Source organism: Lagenorhynchus albirostris, chromosome 12 (genome assembly GCF_949774975.1).
Source record: "Lagenorhynchus albirostris chromosome 12, mLagAlb1.1, whole genome shotgun sequence".
In the NCBI taxonomy this organism is placed as follows: domain Eukaryota; kingdom Metazoa; phylum Chordata; class Mammalia; order Artiodactyla; family Delphinidae; genus Lagenorhynchus; species Lagenorhynchus albirostris.
In genome coordinates this window covers 16010780-16032604 of record NC_083106.1, presented here as the reverse complement: position 1 = coordinate 16032604, position 21825 = coordinate 16010780, and the positions used below count along the sequence as shown (strand labels likewise).

General features: G+C 34.8%; 1 protein-coding gene across 4 annotated transcripts in view; it reads left to right on the top strand.

Moving 5' to 3' along the window:
- TAB2 (TGF-beta activated kinase 1 (MAP3K7) binding protein 2) overlaps positions 1-21825 on the top strand; it is an 86569-nt gene that overhangs the window by 15554 nt on the left and 49190 nt on the right. For 3 of the 4 annotated variants that reach the window (XM_060167924.1, XM_060167923.1, XM_060167921.1), the window contains one exon: positions 9418-9566. The exons of the other annotated variant lie outside the window; for it this stretch is intronic. The gene's annotated coding sequence lies outside the window, so the exon portion shown is untranslated. Of the gene's footprint in view, positions 1-9417; positions 9567-21825 lie in introns of those variants that run through there. 4 annotated transcript variants of the gene reach the window in all.

Sequence of the window (21825 nt, the reverse complement as noted above, 5' to 3'; positions counted from 1 at the left end):
GTGTATGTTTACGTACGTGTATGTATGTATATAGCTGTATATACATGTATATATTGTGCTAGTCAATGACATATTAATGAAATTAATAGGAAAAATGGCTTTCCTCTGGTATTGTTGACACCAACATAGTAAGAATGTAAATTGTTTGGTGCTCTGTTTTAGGCATTGTGGGGAATAAGGCTGGGGCCAGAGGGGGGCAGGGCGCTATATAAAATAATCCTTATTTTCTCTGGGAGAGAACAATGTGTAGTCAGCTGAGTCTGATACAGAGGTACCTACTTCTCATGATTATTGAGAGCATTAAATGAGTGAATGCATTATAAATCATTTGGCCCCGTGCTTAGCACACACATAAATGCTTAATAAATGTTAGCTATTCATTGTTACAAAATTATTATAAAAATAATAAACTTAAAACTTTATTGTTATTCCTTTTTTCATTTGGCTTTCTTGATCCCATTCTTTCCTGCATTTTATCTAACTTTTCTGACTCCTTTGTTGTAAGTTCTTGGTCTTTAAGTCTCCTCTCTTCCTGCCCAACCTCTTTTCCATTATTCCCTTGGTCAATGTCATCACCTTCTACCAAAACTCAGTACAGTCTAATTCTACAAAATCTTTTACCTCTCTTGGGGAGGAAAGTGACATGATCCAGCTATGTTTAGGAGCTAGAAAGCTTGTTACCACTGTGAACTATAGCTTAGAACGGCCTAAGAGTGGAATGAGCCATCAGATAAGAGATTATTGTGTTACTTTGATTATCCAGGTAAAAGATACCTGAACCAGGAGGTTGTGGGACTACAAAAGGGGATTAATGCAAGAAACATTTGTGGGAGTAATCAGTAGAACTTTGCCAGTGATTGTATATGGTGAGGAAAAGAATTGAAGACCCTGAGATTTCTAACTTCAGAATCAGTGCTCTGTTATTAGTAGTTAACATATAGCTATATTATTGCGTGGGAGGCAGTGGGTTGAGTTTTGGATAAGATGACTTAAGGTTACTAGCATGGCACTGTCAGACTATTTATTTGTTCCAGTCCCACCCACTTATCCTTCCCCCTTACTCACTCACTCAGTCTCTGAATTCCATTGCTATTAGTCTAAGAACTTTCCTTTAAGAAAAGTAATTTCTATTTGGTCATAAACAGCACTAGAGATTGAAATGTGTGGAGAGCAGTTCCTTGTTTCCTACCCGCATTCACATTATCCTCCTCTTTTGGGCTCTTCCCTCCGATGAAAAAGATTACTTCGAATAGTATTTACCACCATGACTGCTATCACCCACCCAACTTCTGTGATATTGGTATTTAAGTTTTTATATTTTTATATAAAGTAAATGAGGCAACTTGGCAGAGCTCTTTGAAGAAGAATAAAACTTCATGAAGTGTTTGTGATTAAAATATTAATCAGTGAGTAGAGTAATACCTCATTCATCTAGTATCATTAGGCAATAAATATTCTACAGACAATTGAAACTTATCCCCAAATCTATTTCTTTATAGACTTTATGTATAGAGATTTTAATGTTATATTTATATACTATATAGATTATATATATTTTTTAATAGCTCCAAATCTTTTTCTTTATAATGTTTTATATGATTTACTGCCTTCTGAGAACATTTCTCCACCCCAACTTTACCTATTCTGAAAGACAGAAACAGCTTTTTGTTCCAGAGCCTCATAATGAGAATCAGGAACCCCAGGTTCTAGTCCAAGGCCTAACAGTAAATTCTTGTGTGTGTTTTTGTTTTTCATTGTTTTGGGGGGTTTTTGGGTTTTTTGTTTTTTGTTTTTTTACCATTGAATCAGTGGACTCTGGAATTGTGCCTGGCATGTAGTAGATGCTTAGCAAATATTTTTTGAATGAATCATTGTTTTATGCCTACTTTAGCACTCCGTTCCTGATTTATTACTTGGAATTCATTACTGCCAGGTAAATAAGTTTCTGAGTTTTTAATATAATATGACTATCTAGGTTCTGATTGAGGTGAATTATTAATATTAAGCTTAATTTATGAGTCTGTTTTTGCTGCTTAGTGGAATTTTCAGTCCTCTTGATGTATTTTCTGGTACTTAAACTTCCCAAAGAAATTGTCTTCTGATACTTGGTTTATTGAGAATAGTTTCTTTATTGAATACATTCGATGTGCCTATATTATATGTGCAGTGTCCTGTATACAAGCATGTCACCCATGTCCCCAGGGATCTTACACCTTGGATGAAGAGATGCGGAAGTGGAACTCGAAGAAAATAATTACATGTTGGGTCATGAAGCATTGACCCACAGGTACATTAGGAGTTCTAGGAATAGAGAGATCCATGTGAGCTGAAGAAGTAGAAAAAGAATTCGAAAAGGAGATGGAACATGAATTGCTTTTCAAGAGATAGTTAAGATTTTGATAAGCATGCAGGTGGAGAAATGATATCCTAAGCTAGAGCAGTAACATAGTCAGGAATGAAAGCAGGGTTGAACATGTTCAGACAAAACCTGACTGAAGTTCTCTGACTGTGGGGACTAGTGGGAAATAAAAGTAGGTGGATTTAATAGGGTTTAATTCTAGACTCCATAACCCTGAAGAGCATCTGAGGAGAGAATTTAAAGGAGTCCCTGAAAAAAAAAATCTGTATATTTTTACCAACGAATAACCTGTAACTGAAATTTAATATTTCCTTCCATTATGATTTTAAACAGTAAAGCACAGTAGTATTAGCAGTACCTGTGACTTTATTACTAATAGAAAAAAAGCACAGATATTTTCATATTACTTTACTGTTGTGGCTGTCTCTGAGTAGAGTTTATGTAGATTACTACTTCAAAATTATAGTTGTTATTAGACCCCTGCTGGATTTTATTGTTGAGTGTTAATAAAGAAGCAAATATATCATAAATATGAGTTCTAAAGAACACTTGATTACTGTGCTTTTCAGTATAATTGATTTTCTTTGTGATCATTTATTTTACTCATTAAAAAGCATTCTTTTTAAAAAATAATTAGCTATATTTCAGTAAAACTGGCCTTTACTGAAAAGCCGGGGTTGGCCAGGGGGGTGTCCGTGATACCAGTCCTAGTGGAACCAAACTGGAGAAGACCTTGAAAACCACACTGAGGAATTTTAGTTGAAGTGATAAATAGGGGAGCGGCCTAGTATATTTTTCATTTGTTTGTGTTGTTTTAATTACAGAATAAATACGTCAATTTAGAAATTTTTAAAACTTCATAAAGTTTGAAAAAAAAGAGAACCTCTTCTTAGCTTACAGTTATAGATAAGGTAACAAAAATTCATCTATAATCCCACAATCACCATCTTCACCCTCTTATTATGTATCTGTTCCAGTTTATTAAGTTCTTGTGCAAAGCAGTGAAATATTTTAAGTGGTTATATAGGAGCCTTTCTTAATCTGCTTGATGGGTCAGATGGGAAGAACTTAATGGTAGGGAAGTAAACCATGGGTCTGGTCGTTTAGAAATTGGATGATTGGGATAGTGTGGTAGCAGTAGTTGTGGAGTAGAATTGGCAGTTGTGGTGTTTGGAAAGAAGACCCTATAGGACTTGGTGGTAAATATGGAGGCTGAAATGCATGGAGTGGTGTAAGGGGAAGTATCAAAAAGAAAGTTAAGAATAGGGTGCCTAAATTAGGATTCTTGGAACAATATTGTACAGGTCCATGATAACTTTTCTGAAACCCTGGGGCCAGCTATGTTTTGGAATTCATAATTTTTTGAATTTTAGAAAGGTAACGTGTATATATTGTATACTATGTAACATGCCCAGCAAGGTTTGAGGCATCACCCAGTAGTTAAACACTAGTATCTCTGCAGTGAAAAATGGAAATGTTTACAGTAAGTGGCTAAATAAAGCCTATAAGTAGCTTCACGTCAGTTCAAAGCAGATTTTTGCCACTACCAGATGAGTTTTGACATGAAGCTTCATAAAAAATCTTTTCAGAACTTTTTAGATTTCAGAACTGTGGAAGTGATTGTGAACTGTACTGACTGTAATATCCAGTGAGGAGAGTCTCAGGAGTTGTGTTTTGAGGAATGTTAGTTATTAAATGGATGAAATTTGAAGCAGTTGAGAAAGGTAAAGGAAGGCAAGAGAAAAGTTAAGGTAATTTCAGTTTTCAGGCTAACAAGAAAATTGCTATTTCTGATAAAAATGGGAAGTTGAAGAGGGGAAGCTAGTTTGGGGAAGAGTTTAAGTTTAAACTTAAGCACAATTAAGAGGAAAAAAAATCTTCCTGCTTCACATGAGATTCCCTTTTATTTCTCATGCATTCTGTATCATGGGTAAATGAGCTTAAAAGTTTAGAAGTGTTGGAGTAGAAAATTTCCTTTTAAAATGAGCTGTTAATTTTCAGAGCCTATAGACTCTGATGTTGAGATATTAAAGTACTTCTAGCTTGGGAGTTGTTGGAAAGGTATTCCTAGATAACAAAGGGTTGTGGCCCTGCTCACTAGAACAAAACTTGGACAATAGACCAAAAGGAGAAGAGTGAGGTACTGGTCCTCTAACAGGATACTTGTCTGTATGGCTGAATCATTAATATGGCCATATTTATAATCATATGAATATATTCAGAAGTAGTAATTGGTGGAGAAGCAGTGGTAGCTGACACATTTTCAGTGCTTAATACATGTACCAGGCACTGTTCTAAGTGGTGTTCAGCAAACAGTCTAGTGGTATCTGTTCCTGCCTTGTAGACTAGGTCATGATTATCAACCTAGGTAGGAAGCATTAGGCTAGGTAGTGGTGTGATTTTGATTCCCAGTTCACTCTAAAAATCTGGAAGATAGATAATTAATGCACGAATATATAGAATTGAGTAGGTTTTAACTTTATTGCCATTCCATGATTTTTTTTAAAAAATTACTTTGATAAATGGACTCATACATTAGTATTGTCATATTAGAAATATGGACAAGTATCTTTAACAAAAATGAAACAGGGGCCAGTAATTACTCTTGAAATTTTAGTTGTTTTCTATTTACTGTATATGTATATATTTGTTTTATGATTCATAAGTTTAAAAAGGCAAATTTTGCTTAAACTTTTATTCAAATTCTGCTACTGACTTGTGTGAGTTGAACTTTATATTTTTCTTCTGTTAAATAAAGATGTTGGACTTAATAATCTCTAAGATCCTTTCAACATCAAATTCTATGATTCTGAATGCTTACGTTTCATCAAGTAGAACAGGAAGGTTAAACTACAATTTAAAGGAGCTTCTCCCTAGATGATGCTGTAACTGTAGATGAGATGCCAGAGCAAGAAGTGAGAGAATAAATGTCATAGATTTTACTTATACATCCTTTTGACAAACATTAAGAAGTACCAAAATAAGGAACCTAGGACGCTAGAAGAATATGCAATATTGACCAGAAAAGTTTTAAAGAAGAGAATGATCAGTAAGTATTCAAGTTAGTAATTAATCAATCAAGTTAATAAAATATAGAGGAGGGAACCCTGGACCTGGAGTTAGAAAGCCACAAATACATCTCTGGCCCTAACTCTGCTGCTTATTGGAGTTTTGATAATCAGTAAATTGATGTATTTTTCTGAACCTTGCAAATGAGAGTAATAATTACCTAGCCTTACTGGGTGGTTTTTCATGAGCATCAAATGATATGGTGAATTAAAAGTGCCTAGTAAAACTTAAAATATTCTATGGGAACTTCCCTGGTGGCGCAGTGGTTAAGAATCTGTCTGCCAGTGCACAGGACACGGGTTCAATCCCTGGTCCGGGAAGATCCCACATGCCATAGAGCAGCTAAACCCGTGCACCACAACTACTGAGCCTGCGCTCTAGAGCCTGCAAGCCACAACTACTGAGCCCGTGTGCCACAGCTGCTGAAGCCCGTGCGCCTAGAGCCCATGCTCCACCACAAGAGAAACCACTGCAATGGGAAGCCCACGCACCGCAACGAAGAGTAGCCCCAGCTCACCGCAGCTAGAGAAAGCCGGCGTGCAGCAGTGAAGACCCAATGCAGCCATAAATGAATAAATTTTTAAAGAATAAAATATTCTATGAATTTCCTTTAAAAAAACAAAATTTAACAGTACATTTGAAGATCTAATTGGATTTATTAAAAAAATATGAAACAAGCCGCAAAGTTTTTGCAAAATGGTGGGTAAGGCTCCTGAAGAGGTTATTAGATTTGGTGATTTGAATAAAACTTACCAAGGGATAAAACTTGAAGGCAGATTAAAACAAATTTGAGACCATAGCATAACTACTCAGTAGAGAAGTTTGGCAAGGCACAGATGGTGAGAGAGAGATGTCCTAGCATAACTTGTTTATTCTTTGCATTGCTATTGCAGTTTTTTGTATGCATGGTTGTGCTCCTTACTAGATTAGGAATAGAGGGCAGGAACTGCAGTTCATTCTCAGTTCCTTGAATAGAGTAGCAGTTTTAATAAACAGCTTTGTGAATAAATACTTGCTGAACAAGACTTAACTGATAAGGAAAGTTTTTGTGGTATAAATGTGTTCATGGATATATGTTTAAGATGGTTAAGACTTAAACAGGTTCGTAGGTTGAAGTGAGAGATTGAAAAGAAAGGGTGTTGTGGAAATGTGAAAGAAAGGGATAGGATCCGGAGCCACAAATGAAAATGCTGGTCTTAGCTGATATGAGACTCTTTCCTGCAAAAAGCACTAGATAATTAGCTGTGTATATCAGAATATAGAGAAGAAAAGGTAAGCTTCCTGGTTCTTTTTATAAAGCCACGTAACGTAAAATATGAACATAAAAGATTGCACATCAGTCTCACAAAAGTTGGTGCAAAAAATGCTTAATAAAACTGTCAAATGGAATCTAGCATTACATTAACAGAATAATACTATGAGTAATATTCACTCTAGGAATGTAATGATAAATCAAGTTAAGTCATATTAGTAGGTCACGGGGGCTATGAATATCTTGACGGATATCAGAAAAAAGGGAAATCAACATTTATTTCTAATAAGAATGCTTAGTGAAACAAGAACGAATGAACATAGCCAAGATTTTATATATCTCAGACCGGAAGCCAGCATTTTGTTACTAGAAATGGTAAAATACTAGAATTCCTATTTTAGTATTTAGTGAAATACTAAATTCCTTTTTAAAAGTCATGAATCAAAAAAGGTCTGGCCAGCATTACTGTTACATAATATTGTCTTGGGAATGCTAGCCAATATAATTAGACCAAAAAACAAAACAGGAGGTGTAATTATTGAAAGGGAGGAGGCACATTTATTTGTAGATGACATTTTATATCTGGAAAATCCAAAAGAATCAACTGAAACATTATTTGAGTAATGAGATTTCAATATGATAGTAGTTATAAAATAAAAACAAAAATTAATGGTTTGTCTATAAAAGTGTTTTTCTTGATGTCTTTAAACTGAAAGTCTATCCATATGGGTTAATGAATAGGAATCCTCATTTTTAAATACTTTTTTTTTCTTTTTTTTTGCCTTCTGGCAAAATTTAGTTTAATCTTATCATCTCTAAGTAAATTGCAATCTCTTTTGAGTAAGACTCTTTCTTTCCATGTTAACTTTTAAAAACTATTTGAAATAAAGTTGTAGCAGTGAATACATTTCGAGTAACTTTAAGGAAATTTCTTTTTCTTTTTCTTTTTAAAATTCCTTGTGGCCTGCGATAATGCTCTATTACTTGGTAATGCCAGGGAAGGTGTAATCTGATCTTTGAACCATATTTGGTAAATAATAATTTTGTGTGGAACCCACTGTTCTATCAGTAAGAGGAAAATTATTGCTCAAATGTAAGGCTTTTCTTTGCCCTTAAAGCATTTCCTGACTTAAAGACCTAGTTAGATCATACATTGATTCCTTTTGTTTTTTAAAAGGCACTGTATCCCAGATCTATAACCTTTTAACCTGCTGACAAACGTATTTTCTTCTTTACTTGGAGGAGGAAGAATTACATGTCTACTTACTTGTTTACCACTAATTCTCTTTATATCCTAAATGTAAATTGTTATATTTTTATTTATCATCAATTCTCAGAACTGAGCGTTCTTACATTTGCTTTGTTCTGAAATCAGTGTTGATGAATCAGTTATATCTCTTAGGATGTGACACAGTTGAGTTATTTAAACCTAAAAAGCTTGTTACACAGCTGTTGCTTTAGCATTTATTAAAATGAAAGCTTAAGTATACTCATATGTTTAGAACAAAAAAATAACGTTCCATTATGCAGAAAAATGTATTGAATACCTACTGTGTGCCAGGTCATTAGGTGCTAATTCTCATGACAATCCAGTGAGGTGGGGGATGGTATCCCATTTAATAGACCGGAAACTTCTGCAGAGTTTTAGTTTATACTGGAACCAGATTTGAACCTAGATCTTTCTCCACCTGAATATTTTCACCTGCAACATGCCATCACAGAAGGTGGAAAATTGACATTTTTCTTAAAAACTACTTTCATTTTATTTTGCTTTGTTGTGTTTCTAGTTACTAGAAATGCAGGGAGTTAAGTTCTTTGAATCCTTGTCTTCACTACTTTTTTGTCCTGTTACAGTTCTCACAATCTGCCATCATTTGACAGCAGCAGAGGGTTCAGTTTATTTTGACTGCTGTGGGATTGATTCGTTTCTTAGAGACTCCTAAGGGTATCAGCTCACCAAACATAAGGACATCATTTCCAGGCCCTAGTAATCTAATTAGTACAACAGTCTAACATTTTTAATAGCCTACCATTTCTGTAACCTTTGTAGTTGCAAGTTTTGCGTGTGTGTGTTTTTTTAAATAATGTGGACCTAACCAAAAAAAAAAAAAAAATCATTGAATCTGTTTTGGTAATGGAAAAAAGAATTTCCAGTGTGGTTAAGAACCACATCTTATGAGCTGTTCTTTGCCTCCCTCTTTAAGAATTACAAAGTATTTTTAAAAATTGGAACTTGAAATTCAGTTCATTGCTTGGATATATATAAAGCATTTCTTAAGAAACCTCTGACAATTGATTGTAGGAATTTAGGGGAACAATTAGAAGATGATTGGAAATAAGATAGCAAAAGAGAAAACTGACCTGAAAATGAGGACTTTACAATTCCAGTTTTACCAATGAAAGTGAATTTATTGTTGTTTTTCTCGTTCTTTTATACTCTGTGGTTCCATATTGGACAGTCTATTGCTAAAAGCCAATAGAGATTTCATAAAGGCTACTGTTTTAGTTTCTAGAGTTAGGAGTTCAGAGTGGAGTTGTGTAGATTAAGACAATGACTGAACTAATGCAAATAGCATCTTCTGGTAACTTGTAATTTAAGAGATTCTTTTCCACTTAAGAATATTTCATGTGAGAGACATTGGGGACTACCTCACTGCTATTAGATCTCAATGTTATCTGGTCACGTTTCTTGTTCTGCCTACCCCTAGTTTACTCTAGTTTCTCTTCTGCTTTCAAGGCTCCAGACCCAGTTCCTGGACCTGCCCTGGAAAAGAAGTATCCAGTAGAGATGAGCTCACTGCAGTTACTTAATTAAAAATTTGTAAGCTGCAAAAATGGCAATGGGCCAATCAAGAACAGCTACCATTTGAATTTTTCTATTTCCAGGTATGCTAAAGTCCATGGTACCAGCCAAGCTTAGCCATGTAACTGCCTTACTATGAAATCTATAATAACCAACACTTTACTTTCAAAACTTGTGGTCATCTTGCTTTAAAGTTTGGTAACATCCCTAACACCTAGATAACATGCAGCTAGTATTGACTTTAATGTACCTTTGCCTGAATATTTCTAATTTAACTTGTTTGCTAGTAGTAGCAAACTAATGCAAAAACCATTTAAGAAAAATAAATTTGACATGCTATTGAGTTAAGCCCTGTAAATCTCCAAAAAGTACTCTGGTCTTCATTGAAAAGTAAACAGTAACCACAAAACTGTCTTCCTTTAAGAGGTTCACATGTGGTACAAGTAGTTTAGAGAATTAAATGAAACCAGTTCTCTGTCCTGAGATCCTCAACTATTCTGCACTACGAATGCCTTCACATAAAGAGTTAATATGGCTTTCAAAAATTGGAAGAAGATTCCTAGATAGAATCAAGTAATGTATTATGTAATACTTTTGCCTGAAGAATTTAATTATATTTTAAATGTACGTATGTAACTAGTATTTGCTATGTTTTTACTTGATTGCTCAAAAGAAACCAAAGTCATTAGTAGTTGGAATGTCGTGAAATTTAACAACAAAACTAAAAACTAAGGTTTCTTGCTACCTTAGATTTTAACCGAGAAAAAACCACTTATGAATGGTTAGAGGGCTGAGGTCACTTAGCTTTTAAGGACATTTACTGCTTTTACCAATTTGTATAGATTTAGAAATAATTAATCCATAAAAGGTGACTTTATTTACTAAATGGGTAGATGACCTTACACATCCTTTGATTTTAAAGTTCAATTCAGTTAGGTTAGAGATTACCCAAAATTGAACAGGGGAATTTTATATCCCAGTTGTGATTTTAAAAGATGATTCCAATATTCTAGCTTATGCTTTGTATTCCTTCCTCCAGTGTTAATGCGTAATGAATTTAATGTCAGCCAGTCTTGTCAGCATTAGGTCACTGATTATGTGCCACTTCATTTGTTTGGTATGGAAATAATTATATCTCACTGAGTGTTGAATTAGGACTGGAAAGAGTTACTACCAGAGTTACTATAGGGTCATTACCACTGGTAGGTGAATTGAAGGGGAAATTAGAGAGAATTGCTTCAGAATTTCAAGTTGTACTGGTTATCACTGGGGCTATGAGTAATGGTGAAAGTTTTCTACATTATTAAATGCAAATTGTGTATAAAACACTGTGCTAGGCACAGTAGGGATGTAAAAATAAATAAAACTTGCTTTCAGTCAGTTTACAAACAAGTGATACAAAAAAAGTATCATAATAGAGATAAGCAATGTACTTGAGAGTGCCAGAGAGAATCAACTTTGTAGAGAAGGTAATATTTCTACAGAACCTTGAAGAGTAGATAGAACTGTTTAGCGAGAGTGACAAGAGTACTCCTAAGTTATGGAAGTCAGAGTATATAATATATGCTGAAAATTGTGAGCACTCCAATGTGCCTACAGAATAGTAGGGTACAGAAGGAACATGATGGGTGATGGAGCTGCGTCACACATGCTCTCAAATGTCTGATGAAGGAGTTTGGATTTAGTCCAGTAGGTAATGAGGATCCATTGCAGGTTTCTTAGCATTGGCACACTTAAGTCAGTGAGGCTTTTGAAAAGCTGACTGCAGTACAGTGAGGCTTTTGAAAAGCTGACTGCAGTACAGTAATTGATAAGGTTAGAGATTAGGCAGTAGGAACACCTATAAAGGACAACACTTACTGTTATGTGATTGGGCATTATGTGTGAAGAGTTTTACCTGCAGTTTCTCATTTAATCCTTACAAGAATGTTGTAAGAAGTAATTGAAATAATACAGGTTAACAGCGTTCATCACAGAGCCCAACCTGTAGTGAGGCTAAACCAGAGTGGTTATGCTATAGGTTCAGAGGAGAGTGCTCTTGTCCACCTTTATGTATGGACGTTTAAATCTCGTCTGTCAAGACTCCTGATGATTGAGCGTTGTTGCAGTTGCTAACTGTATCGGTAACAGTTTCAGCATTGATAACGTAGGCTTTGAGTTATTTGAAAGTACATTGAGTTGGCTCAGTTCAGGTACTTGCAAATAAATTCTTTCTATTCTGCTCTTACTCTCCTACCCACATATCAGAATACAAGTAGTGTTATGGGGAAATATGTAGGAAATAACTTTATAGGGAAAATATTCTGCTTTAAGCTCAATTGTTTATGCTTAATTATACAAGTAATACATGAATATATATCCTTATAAAAAATTCAGACATAACAGAGATGACTAAATCTCCTTGGTCCATCTTCCACCCATGTGTCCCTTTACCCAGCCGGCTCTCATTAGTGTTACCCTTTCAGAGCATTTCCTGTGCATTCATATAAAAATAATCTGTCTAAAAATTTTTTTGTATCCTTTTTTTTTTAACACAAAGAGTATCATTATACATGGGTTTTGCATCTTTTTTCATTCAGTAATGTCTTATAGGTCTTTGCATATAATTACTTGGATATCTTACTCCACTTAAAAAAAAGTTGTATGATGTTCTTTAGTATTGCTATACAGTAATTTATTTATTCATTCCTCTATGGTCATTCAGGTTGTTCTTTTAGTAATATACACTCCAGTGACATCCTTATGTGCTCCTCTTTAAACACATGTGTTTGTCCATAGGTTAGATACTTTATATTGTTATAGATAGAGCTCTGGTACTTAATGATCAGCAACAAATTTCATTTACAACTGATTGCGCTAGCACTGGGTAGTGACACCACAGTTGAGAACTGCTGGCCTAGAATACTGTTCTGCTACTGACTTAGTTGGAACTGTAGATATATCTCTTAATACGTCTTTCCATGATTCTCTTCAGTTAAAAAGAAAAAAAAAATGGTTTACCTGTTGTCTTCTCTGCTTCACATGTGGGGAGGATGAAGTAAGATAACAAATATATGCTATAAGAAGTCCAATATAAATCTGAATTCTACTAATTTATAATCTCAGAAGCAGGGACCATATTTTATTCATCTTTGCATGTTTAGAACACATAACCAGGCTTATAGTGGGCAATGTTTGTGGAATGGATCCCAGATATCAAGGTGAACCAAAAAGTAGATCATATTTATGAGAAAGTTCCAGGCCACTATAATTTTCTTAGCTCTTTTACATTATCTAGAATCTGTACATTTTTCACTGAAAACTTTCTACCTTTTTAGCCTTATCTCACTTACCCTTCTACACTACAGCTATAATTCTTCAAATTTATTCTTTCATGGTCTTTCCCGCAACACAAACAGTAGTCAGTGATATCCTGCAAGACTTTTATGATTCATCTGTAATGGCTAAGTTCAAGCACTACATTCTTTGTGAAGTTTCTCCTGCCTCTCCTTAATTCCTAAGTTTTAGACACTTCCTCCTGATCTCCACTGCAGCTTATACACTGCTAAATGGCACAGAGTGAATGTTGCTGAATGAATGCATGCCCACCTCTGGGACTTGGTGGAATGTCACAGAACCAGGCAGGGCTTGGAACTTCAGAGATAAATTATCTGAATCTGGAAAGTGAGAGGCATGTTGTTCTTGCTGACTTGTGGGATTCAGCACATATGGTGCAGAGGAAAGCAATTAAGATCATCTATGATATGCCTGTGCCTACCCTACTTCTTCAGCCTCTTCCTTTATCACACTTTTTCGCTGTTAGTCTCACTCCCTGCACTTCAACATTAACCAGCTTCTTGTGGTTTTCCAAACTTGCCATGCATTTAAAGTCTTTTCCCAGACAACTACTTATGTTTGAAATATTCTTTCCCTCTTGCCTGACAATCTAGCGAACACATTTTTATCTTCCAAGACCCAGCTTAGGTGTTGCCTTCTTTATTTTATTTTTTTTAAATTATAATCTTGTGATCGTTTTGTTTTTCATGTCATCATTCTTTTTTTTGAATTTTATTTATTTTTTTATATAGCAGGTTCTTATTAGTTATCCATTTTATACATATAAGTGTATATATGTCAATCCCAATCTCCCAATTCATCCCACCACCACCATCCTCCCCACTACTTTCCCCCCTTGGTGTCCATACATTTGTTCTCTACATCTGTGTCTCTATTTCTGCCCTGCAAACCGGTTCATCTGTACCATATTTCTAGGTTCCACATATATGCATTAGTATGCGATATTTTTTTTTCTCTTTCTGACTTACTTCACTCTGTATGACAGTCTCTAGGTCCATCCACGTCTCTACAAATGACACAGTTTCGTTCCTTTTTATGGCTGAGTAATATTCCATTGTATATATGCACCACATCTTCTTTATCCAGTCATCTGTCAACGGGCATTTAGGTTGCTTCCATGTCCTGGCTATTGTAAATAGTGCTGCAGTGGACATAGGGGTGCAAGTGTCTTTCTGAATTATGGTTTTCTCTAGATATATGCCCAGTAGTGGGATTGCTGGGTCATATGGTAGTTCTATTTTTAGTTTTTTAAGGAACCTCCATAGTGTTCTCCATAGTGGCTGTATCAATTTACATTCCCACCAACAGTGCAAGGGGGTTCCCTTTTCTCCACACCCTCTCCAGCATTTGTTGTTTCTGGATTTTCTGATGATGCCCATTCTAACTGGTATGAGGTGATACCTCATTGTAGTTTTGATTTGCATTTCTCTAATAATTAGTGATGTTGAGCACCTTTTCATGTGCTTCTTGGCCGTCTGTATGTCTTCTTTGGAGAAATGTTTATTTAGGTCTTTTACCCATTTTTTGATTGGTTTGTTTGGTTTTTTTTTTAATATTGAGCTGCATGAGCTGTTTATATATTTTGGAGATTAACCCTTTGTTGATTCATTTGCAAATATTTTCTCGCATTCTGAGGGTTGTCGATACGTCTTGTTTATGGTTTCCTTGGCTGTGCAAAAGCTTTTAAGTATCAATAGGTCCCGTTTGTTTATTTTCGTTTTTATTTCCATTACTCTATGAGGTGGATCAAAAAAGATCTTGCTGTGATTTATGTCAAAGAGTGTTCTTCCTATGTTTTCCTCTAAGAGTTTTATAGTGTCCGGTCTTACATTTAGGTCTCTAATCCATTTTGAGTTTATTTTTGTGTATGGTGTTAGGGAGTGTTCTAATTTCGTTCTTTTACATGTAGCTGTCCAGTTTTCCCAGCACCACTTATTGAAGAGACTGTCTTTTCTCCATTGTATATCCTTGCCTCCTTTATCATAGATTAGTTGACCATAGGTGTGTGGGTTTATATCTGGGCTTTCTATCCTGTTCCATTGATCTGTATTTCTGTTTTTGTGCCACTACCATATTGTCTTAATTACTGTAGCTTTGTAGTATAGTCTGAAGTCAGGGAGTCAGATTCCTCCAGCTCCATTTTTTTCCCTCAAGACTGCTTTGGCTATTCAGGGTCTTTTGTGTCTCCATACAAATTTTAAGACTTTTTGTTCTAGTTCCGTAAAAAATGCCATTGGTAATTTGATAGGGATTGCATTGAATCTGTAGATTGCTTTGGGTAGTAGAGTCATTTTCACAATGTTGATTCTTCCAATGCATGAACATGGTATATCTTTCCATCTGTTTGTATCATCTTTAATTTCTTTCAGCAGTCTTATAGTTTTCTTTTGTCTTTTGTCTCCTTAGGTAGGTTTATTGCTAGGTATTTTATTCTTTTTGTTGCAATAGTAAATGGGAGTGTTTCCTTAATTTCTCTTTCAGATTTTTCATCATTTGTGTATAGGAATGCGAGAGACTTCTGTGCATTAGTTTTGTATCCTGCAACTTTACCAAATTCATTGTTTAGCTCTAGTAGTTTTCTGGTGGCATATTTAGGATTCTCTGTGTATAGTATCATGTCATCTGAAAACAGTGACAGTTTTACTTCTTCTTTTCCAATTTTTATTCCTTTTTTTTCTTTTCCTTCTCTGATTGCTGTGACTCGGACTTCCAAAACTATGTTGAATAATAGTGGCAAGAGTGGACATCCTTGTCTTCTTCCTGATCTTAGAGGAAATGCTCAGTTTTTCACCAGTGAGAATGATGTTTGTGGTGGGTTTGTTATGTATGGCCTTTATTATGTTGAGGTAGGTTCCCTCTATGCCCACTTCCTGGAGAGGATTTTTTTTTTTTTTTTTTGCCATACTTGGGCCTCTCACTGTTGTGGCCTCTCCCATTGCATAACACAGGCTCCAGACGTGCAGGCTTAGTGACCATGGCTCATGGGCCTAGCCGCTGCACGGCATGTGGGATCTTCCCAGACCAGGGCACGAACCCGTGTCCCCTGCATCGGCAGGCAGACTCTCAACTACTGCGCCACCAGGGAAGCCCATCTGGAGAGTTTTTGTCATACGTGGGTGTTGAATTTTGTCAGAAGCTTTTTCTGCATCTATTGAGATGATTATATGGTTTTTATTGTTCAGTTTCTTAATATGGTGTATCACATTGATTGATTTGCATGTATTGAAGAACCCTTGCTTCCCTGGGATAAGTCCCACTTGACTATGGTGTATGATCGTTTTAATGTGTTGTTGGATTCTGTTTGCTAGTATTTTGTTGAGGATTTTTGCATCTATATTCATCAGTGATACTGTTCTGTAATTTTCTTTTTTTGTAGTATCTTTGTCTGGTTTTGGTATCAGGGTGATGGTGGCCTCGTAGAATGAGTTTGGGAGTGTTCCTCCCTCTGCTATATTTTGGAAGTGTTTGAGAAGGATAGGTGTTAGCTCTTCTCTAAATGTTTGATAGAATTTGCTTGTGAAGCCATCTGGTCCTGGGCTTTTGTTTGTTGGAAGATTTTTAATCACAGTCTCAATTTCAGTGCTTGTGATTGGTCTGTTTATATTTTCTATTTCTTCCTGGTTCAGTCTCGGAAGGTTCTGCATTTCTAAGAATTTGTCCATTTCTTCCAGGTTGTCCATTTTATTGGCATTTAGTTGCTTGTAGTAATCTCTCATGATCCTTTGTATTCCTGCAGTGTCAGTTGTTACTTGTCCTGTTTCATTTCTAATTCTATTGATTTGAGTCATCTCCCATTTTTTCTTGATGAGTCTGGCTAATGGTTTATCAATTTTGTTTATCTTCTCAAAGAACCAGCTTTTAGTTTTATTGATCTTTGCTATTATTTTCTTTGTTTCTATTTCATTTATTTCTGGTCTGATCTTTATGATTTCTTTCCTTCTGCTAACTTTAGGTTTTGTTTTTTCTTCTTTCTCTAGTTCCTTTAGGTGTAAGGTTAGGTTGTTTATTTGAGATTTTTCTTGTTTCTTGAGGTAGGCTTATATTGCTATAAACTTTCCTCTTAGAACTGCTTTTGCTGCATCCCATAGGTTTTTGGATCATATTGTTTTTGTTGTCATTTGTCTCTAGGTATTTTTTGATTTCCTCTTTGATTTCTTCAGTGATTTCTTGGTTATTTAATAACATATTGTTTAGCATCCATGTGATTATGTTTTTTCGGTTTTTTTTCCCCGTGATTGATTTCTAATCTCATAGTGTTGTGGTCAGAAAAGATGCTTGATATGATTTCAACTTTCTTAAATTTACTGAGGTTTGATCTGTGACCCAAGACATGATCTATCCTGGAGAATGTTCCTTGTGCACTTGAGAAGAAAGTGTAATCTGCTGTTTTTGGACAGAATGTCCTATAAATGTCAGTTAAATCTAGCTAGTCTGTTGTGTCATTGAAAGCTTGTGTTTCCTTATTAATTTTCTGTTTGGATGATCTGTCCATTGGTGTAAATGAGGTGTTAAAAGTCCCCCACTATTATTGTGTTACTGTTGATTTCCTCTTTCATAGCTCTTAGCAGTTGCCTTATGTATTGAGGTGCTCCTATGTTGGGTGCATATATATTTATAATTGTTATATCTTCTTTTTGGATTGATCCCTTGATCATTATGTATTGTCCTTTCTTGTCTCTTGTAATATTCTTTATTTTAAAGTCTATTTATCTGATACGAGTATTGCTACTCCAGCTTTCTTTTGATTTCCATTTGCATGGAATATCTTTTTCCATCCCCTCACTTTCAGTCTGTATATGTCCCTAGGTCTGAAGTGGTTCTCTTGTAGACAGCATATATATGGGTCTTGTTTTTGTATCCATTCAGCAAGCCTGTGTCTTTTGGTTGGAGCACTTAATCCATTCATGTTTAAGGTGATTATCGATATCTATGTTCCTATTACCATTTTCTTAATTGTTATGGGTTTGTTTTTGTAGGTCCTTTACTTCTCTTGTGTTTCCCACTTAGAGAAGTTCCTTTAGCATTTGTTGTAGAGCTGGTTTGGTGGTGCTGAATTCTCTTAGCTTTTGCTTGTCTGTAAAGCTTTTGATTTCTCCGTTGAATCTGAATGAGATCCTTGCTGAGTAGAGTAATCTTGGTTGTAGGTTCTTCCCTTTCATCACTTTAAATATATGATGCCACTCCCTTCTGGCTTGTGGAGTTTCTGCTGAGGAATCAGCTGTTAACTTTATGGGAGTTCCCTTGTATGTTATTTGTCATTTTTCCCTTGTTGCTTTCAATAATTTTTCTTTGTCTTTAATTTTTGTCAATTTGATTGCTACGTGTCTCGGTGTGTTTCTCCTTGGGTTTATCCTGCCTGGGACTCTCTGCGCTTCCTGGACTTGGGTGGCTATTTCCTTTCCCATGTTAGGGAAGTTTTCAACTATAATCTCTTCAAATATTTTCTCAGGTCCTTTCTCTCTCTCTTCTCCTTCTGGGACCCCTATAATGTGAATGTTTTTGTGTTTAATGTTGTCCCAGAGGTCTCTTTGGCTGTCTTCATTTCTTTTCATTCTTTTTTCTTTATTCTGTTCCATGGCAGTGAATTCCACCATTCTGTCTTCCAGGTCACTTATCCGTTCTTCTGCCTCAGTTATTCTGCTATTGATTCCTTCTAGTGTATTTTTCATTTCAGTTATTGTATTGTTCATCTCTGTTTGTTTGTTCTTTAATTCTTCTAGGTGTTTGTTCTTTAATTCTTCTAGGTCTTTGTTAAACATTTCTTGCATCTTCTCCATCTTTGCCTCCATTCTTTTTCCGAGGTCCTGGATCATCTTCACTATCATTATTCTGAATTCTTTTTCCGGAAGGTTGCCTATCTCCACTTCATTTAGTTGTTTTTCTGGGGTTTTATCTTGTTCCTTCATCTGGTACATAGCCCTCTGCCTTTTCATCTTGTCCATCTTTCTGTGAAGGTGGTTTTTGTTCCACAGGCTGCAGGATTGTAGTTCTTGCTTCCGCTGTCTCAGTGTTGCCTTCTTTAATTAATCGTTTCCATAAACCCTCCACTTCCCTCAGAATTGATGGGTCCCTTCTTTGTTTCCCATGTATACTGCAGCACAACTCAGTTACAGTTCAGTTATTATATTTACTTGTTGATGTATTGTCTTCCCCTACTAAAATGTAAATTTCTTGAGTGGAGGCAACTGTGCTTTTATTAATTTTAATATTTTCAGCACCCATTATCATATAGAGTGACTAGTAGACACTCAACAACTGTTTATTGAGTAAGCAAAATATGTATACTATATAGTACATATGCAAATATAATATATAACAGTAATATATTAGAAAATGTGTCATTTCATAAATCAAAATATGAAGTAGATGATCACTTTCATATATTTTTGCAGTTCATATTTCTTATTATGAAAGTCTCTAGATTTATGGATAAGCATTGTATAATGAGATTTCTGGTTCTTTATTCAACTATATTATACAATTAAAAATATTGAGTATTCTCTAAGGGTATCTATAATTGGAGAATTGTGAAATAGATTTATATGTAATAGATCTGCTGAGAGAGAAGTTTCTGTACAGTTTTGAGATTATTCTTGACCATCTAATATAAAATTCATTCCCCATAACTGTAACAAGATTAATAGCCAGCTTTTCAACAGTTTTGCAGTGTTAGATTTGAAAGACTGGCACATAACTTAACAAAAAACAAAATTACTTTATTTTAGAGAGTTGATTCAATTTAATATTGTTTCACTGTTTTAACCACTCATTTTAAATACACTGTAATTTCTTTTGAAGATTCTGAATACTGTTATAGTAATGAAATCTTTCTTTTAAATGTTTTCCTTTGCACATAGATCCTTATGTACTTTCTCCATTAGCAGGCTTAGCAGTCTCATGATTCACCACAGTTGTCAATTACCAATCAAGTGTATGTATATGATTTTAAAATTACTGATATAACTTTTTGTTAGTTATTAAAGGTTTTGGAGATCAAGAATAACTGTCCATTTATACTGTGTCTAACTCATGAAGTTAATCATCACACTCTCAGTGCCATAACACACACACATACCTAGCATCTGGCCAGCAGTCTACACTGGGGAGAAGTCAGCTAAGGGCCATGACAGTAGAAAGAAGATGGGCAAAGTTAGATGAGATGAACAGAAAAAACAGGGGTCAAGGAAGGGGTTGAAACTACATGGAGATGGTGAAACTTCTTATAACTTTCTCTGAATCTTCATCTTAAAATGCCATTCTAGATTAATATTTTAACCACATTATTATAATTTTTACATGTCACTGAGACTGTTAGTTCATTCCAAATGTTTATGGTTGATGTAAGATGTAAACTGGTTCTTTCAAGTGCTTTCATTTCTTTTTCTCCTCTTTTTTTCCCTTTTACCCATAAATAGCTTATTATCATATCACATATTTATATCATGTTTTCTTTTAAAGATATTTGCATATAGGATGCATTATCCAAAAATTACATGAAAAGGGGCTCACTCAGAAGTAACTTTGTTTCCATCTTAAAGCCCTAATGTATTGAAAGATAATAATGGGGTATGAATTGGAAAATACACACAAGGTAGTTAGTTATATAATATGTTTTGATGGATTATAACCATTCTGCCTTAAATTTATTGCACTTTTCTTGATCCTTAGAAAATGGTAGCACTCACCACAAAACCACAATACATAAATTGCCAAGTGTGGCTGACTTGCACATTCCTTTTAGAGGAACTTATAACTGGTAAGCCTTTTAACCATAAGAAATGGTCAACATTCAATGAACTTGAGGCAGTGTATTAAATGAGAAAATTGGGAAATTTTTTTTTAAGAGGAGGTAATGTGGATCATTATGTTACTTCAGTTATTAATATTTACTGTTTTTCTTTAGAAAATAAATTACTGTAGGCTTATAAAGTTGAGAAATACATTTTCTGGTAACATAATCCTTTGTTCCCTTTAATATTTTAACTAACACTAAATCTGAACATGATAGGTAAAGTAAGTAGCATTTAGGTGACTAACTTGGTGTGTTTCTGTTATTTTATTTTTGCAAATATCTATGTAAAATGATTCAGTATTACAGCTGTTTTATGCTAAAGTTTATGCTACAGGTGAATTATACTTATCCTGTTTTTAATTGTAGATGATGATAGTATTTGAATTTTAGATTTTTAATTGCCATAGCTATAATTCTTACATTTTAAATGTTAGGAAAATAACTTGATATTATAGAATTTGGGGGGCAGCGAGTTTGCTTTGCCTTAATAAAGATGTAATATCATGCTCCAAGAAATACAGTTCTAAAAATTTGCTGTTGAAGTTAATTTTGAGATTTTTCATTATTCAATTAATGGCATTTGTAAATTCTTTTAAAGTTAATCAGATGTGAAGTGCATCAACGATTACCTACTTGGCATTTGATGAGATACTTACATATTACACCAATAATGAAAAAGGTATTTTAAATAGTGTATATAATTAGGAAGGTAATACTTTTTTTTTAAGTTTAATTCTGAAATCTTCATTGAGGCCAAAAAGTTTCAAAACTTGCTTTAACTTTAAAAAAGTTATAGCTAACTCACTGCACAGTCTGATCCTGTCAGCTAGTCCACAGAGAGACACAAGTTAAAATTAGTAATAAGAAACTGTTAACATCATATTGACAACCAAATATGTAAGTTGAAACATTCTACCTTCCAATTAGACATCCTGGGGAGTTGAGTAACCGTTGTTGAGGTCAGGGGCTTTGCAGTACAAACAGTTCTGTTAAAATTTGACATATGTGTTCCTAAAAAACACCATACTATGGAAAATAATACAGTCAAAAAATAAAAAAACAAAACCCTACAAGACTTACGGGAAACATGGAATTGGGGTACAACACTCAAAATCAGTGAACATTTAGAAAGATAGGAACCTTAAAAAACATGATAGTATAGTTTTACACATGTTAAGTGGCTAAGAAATATGTAAATACTTGTACAATATTTA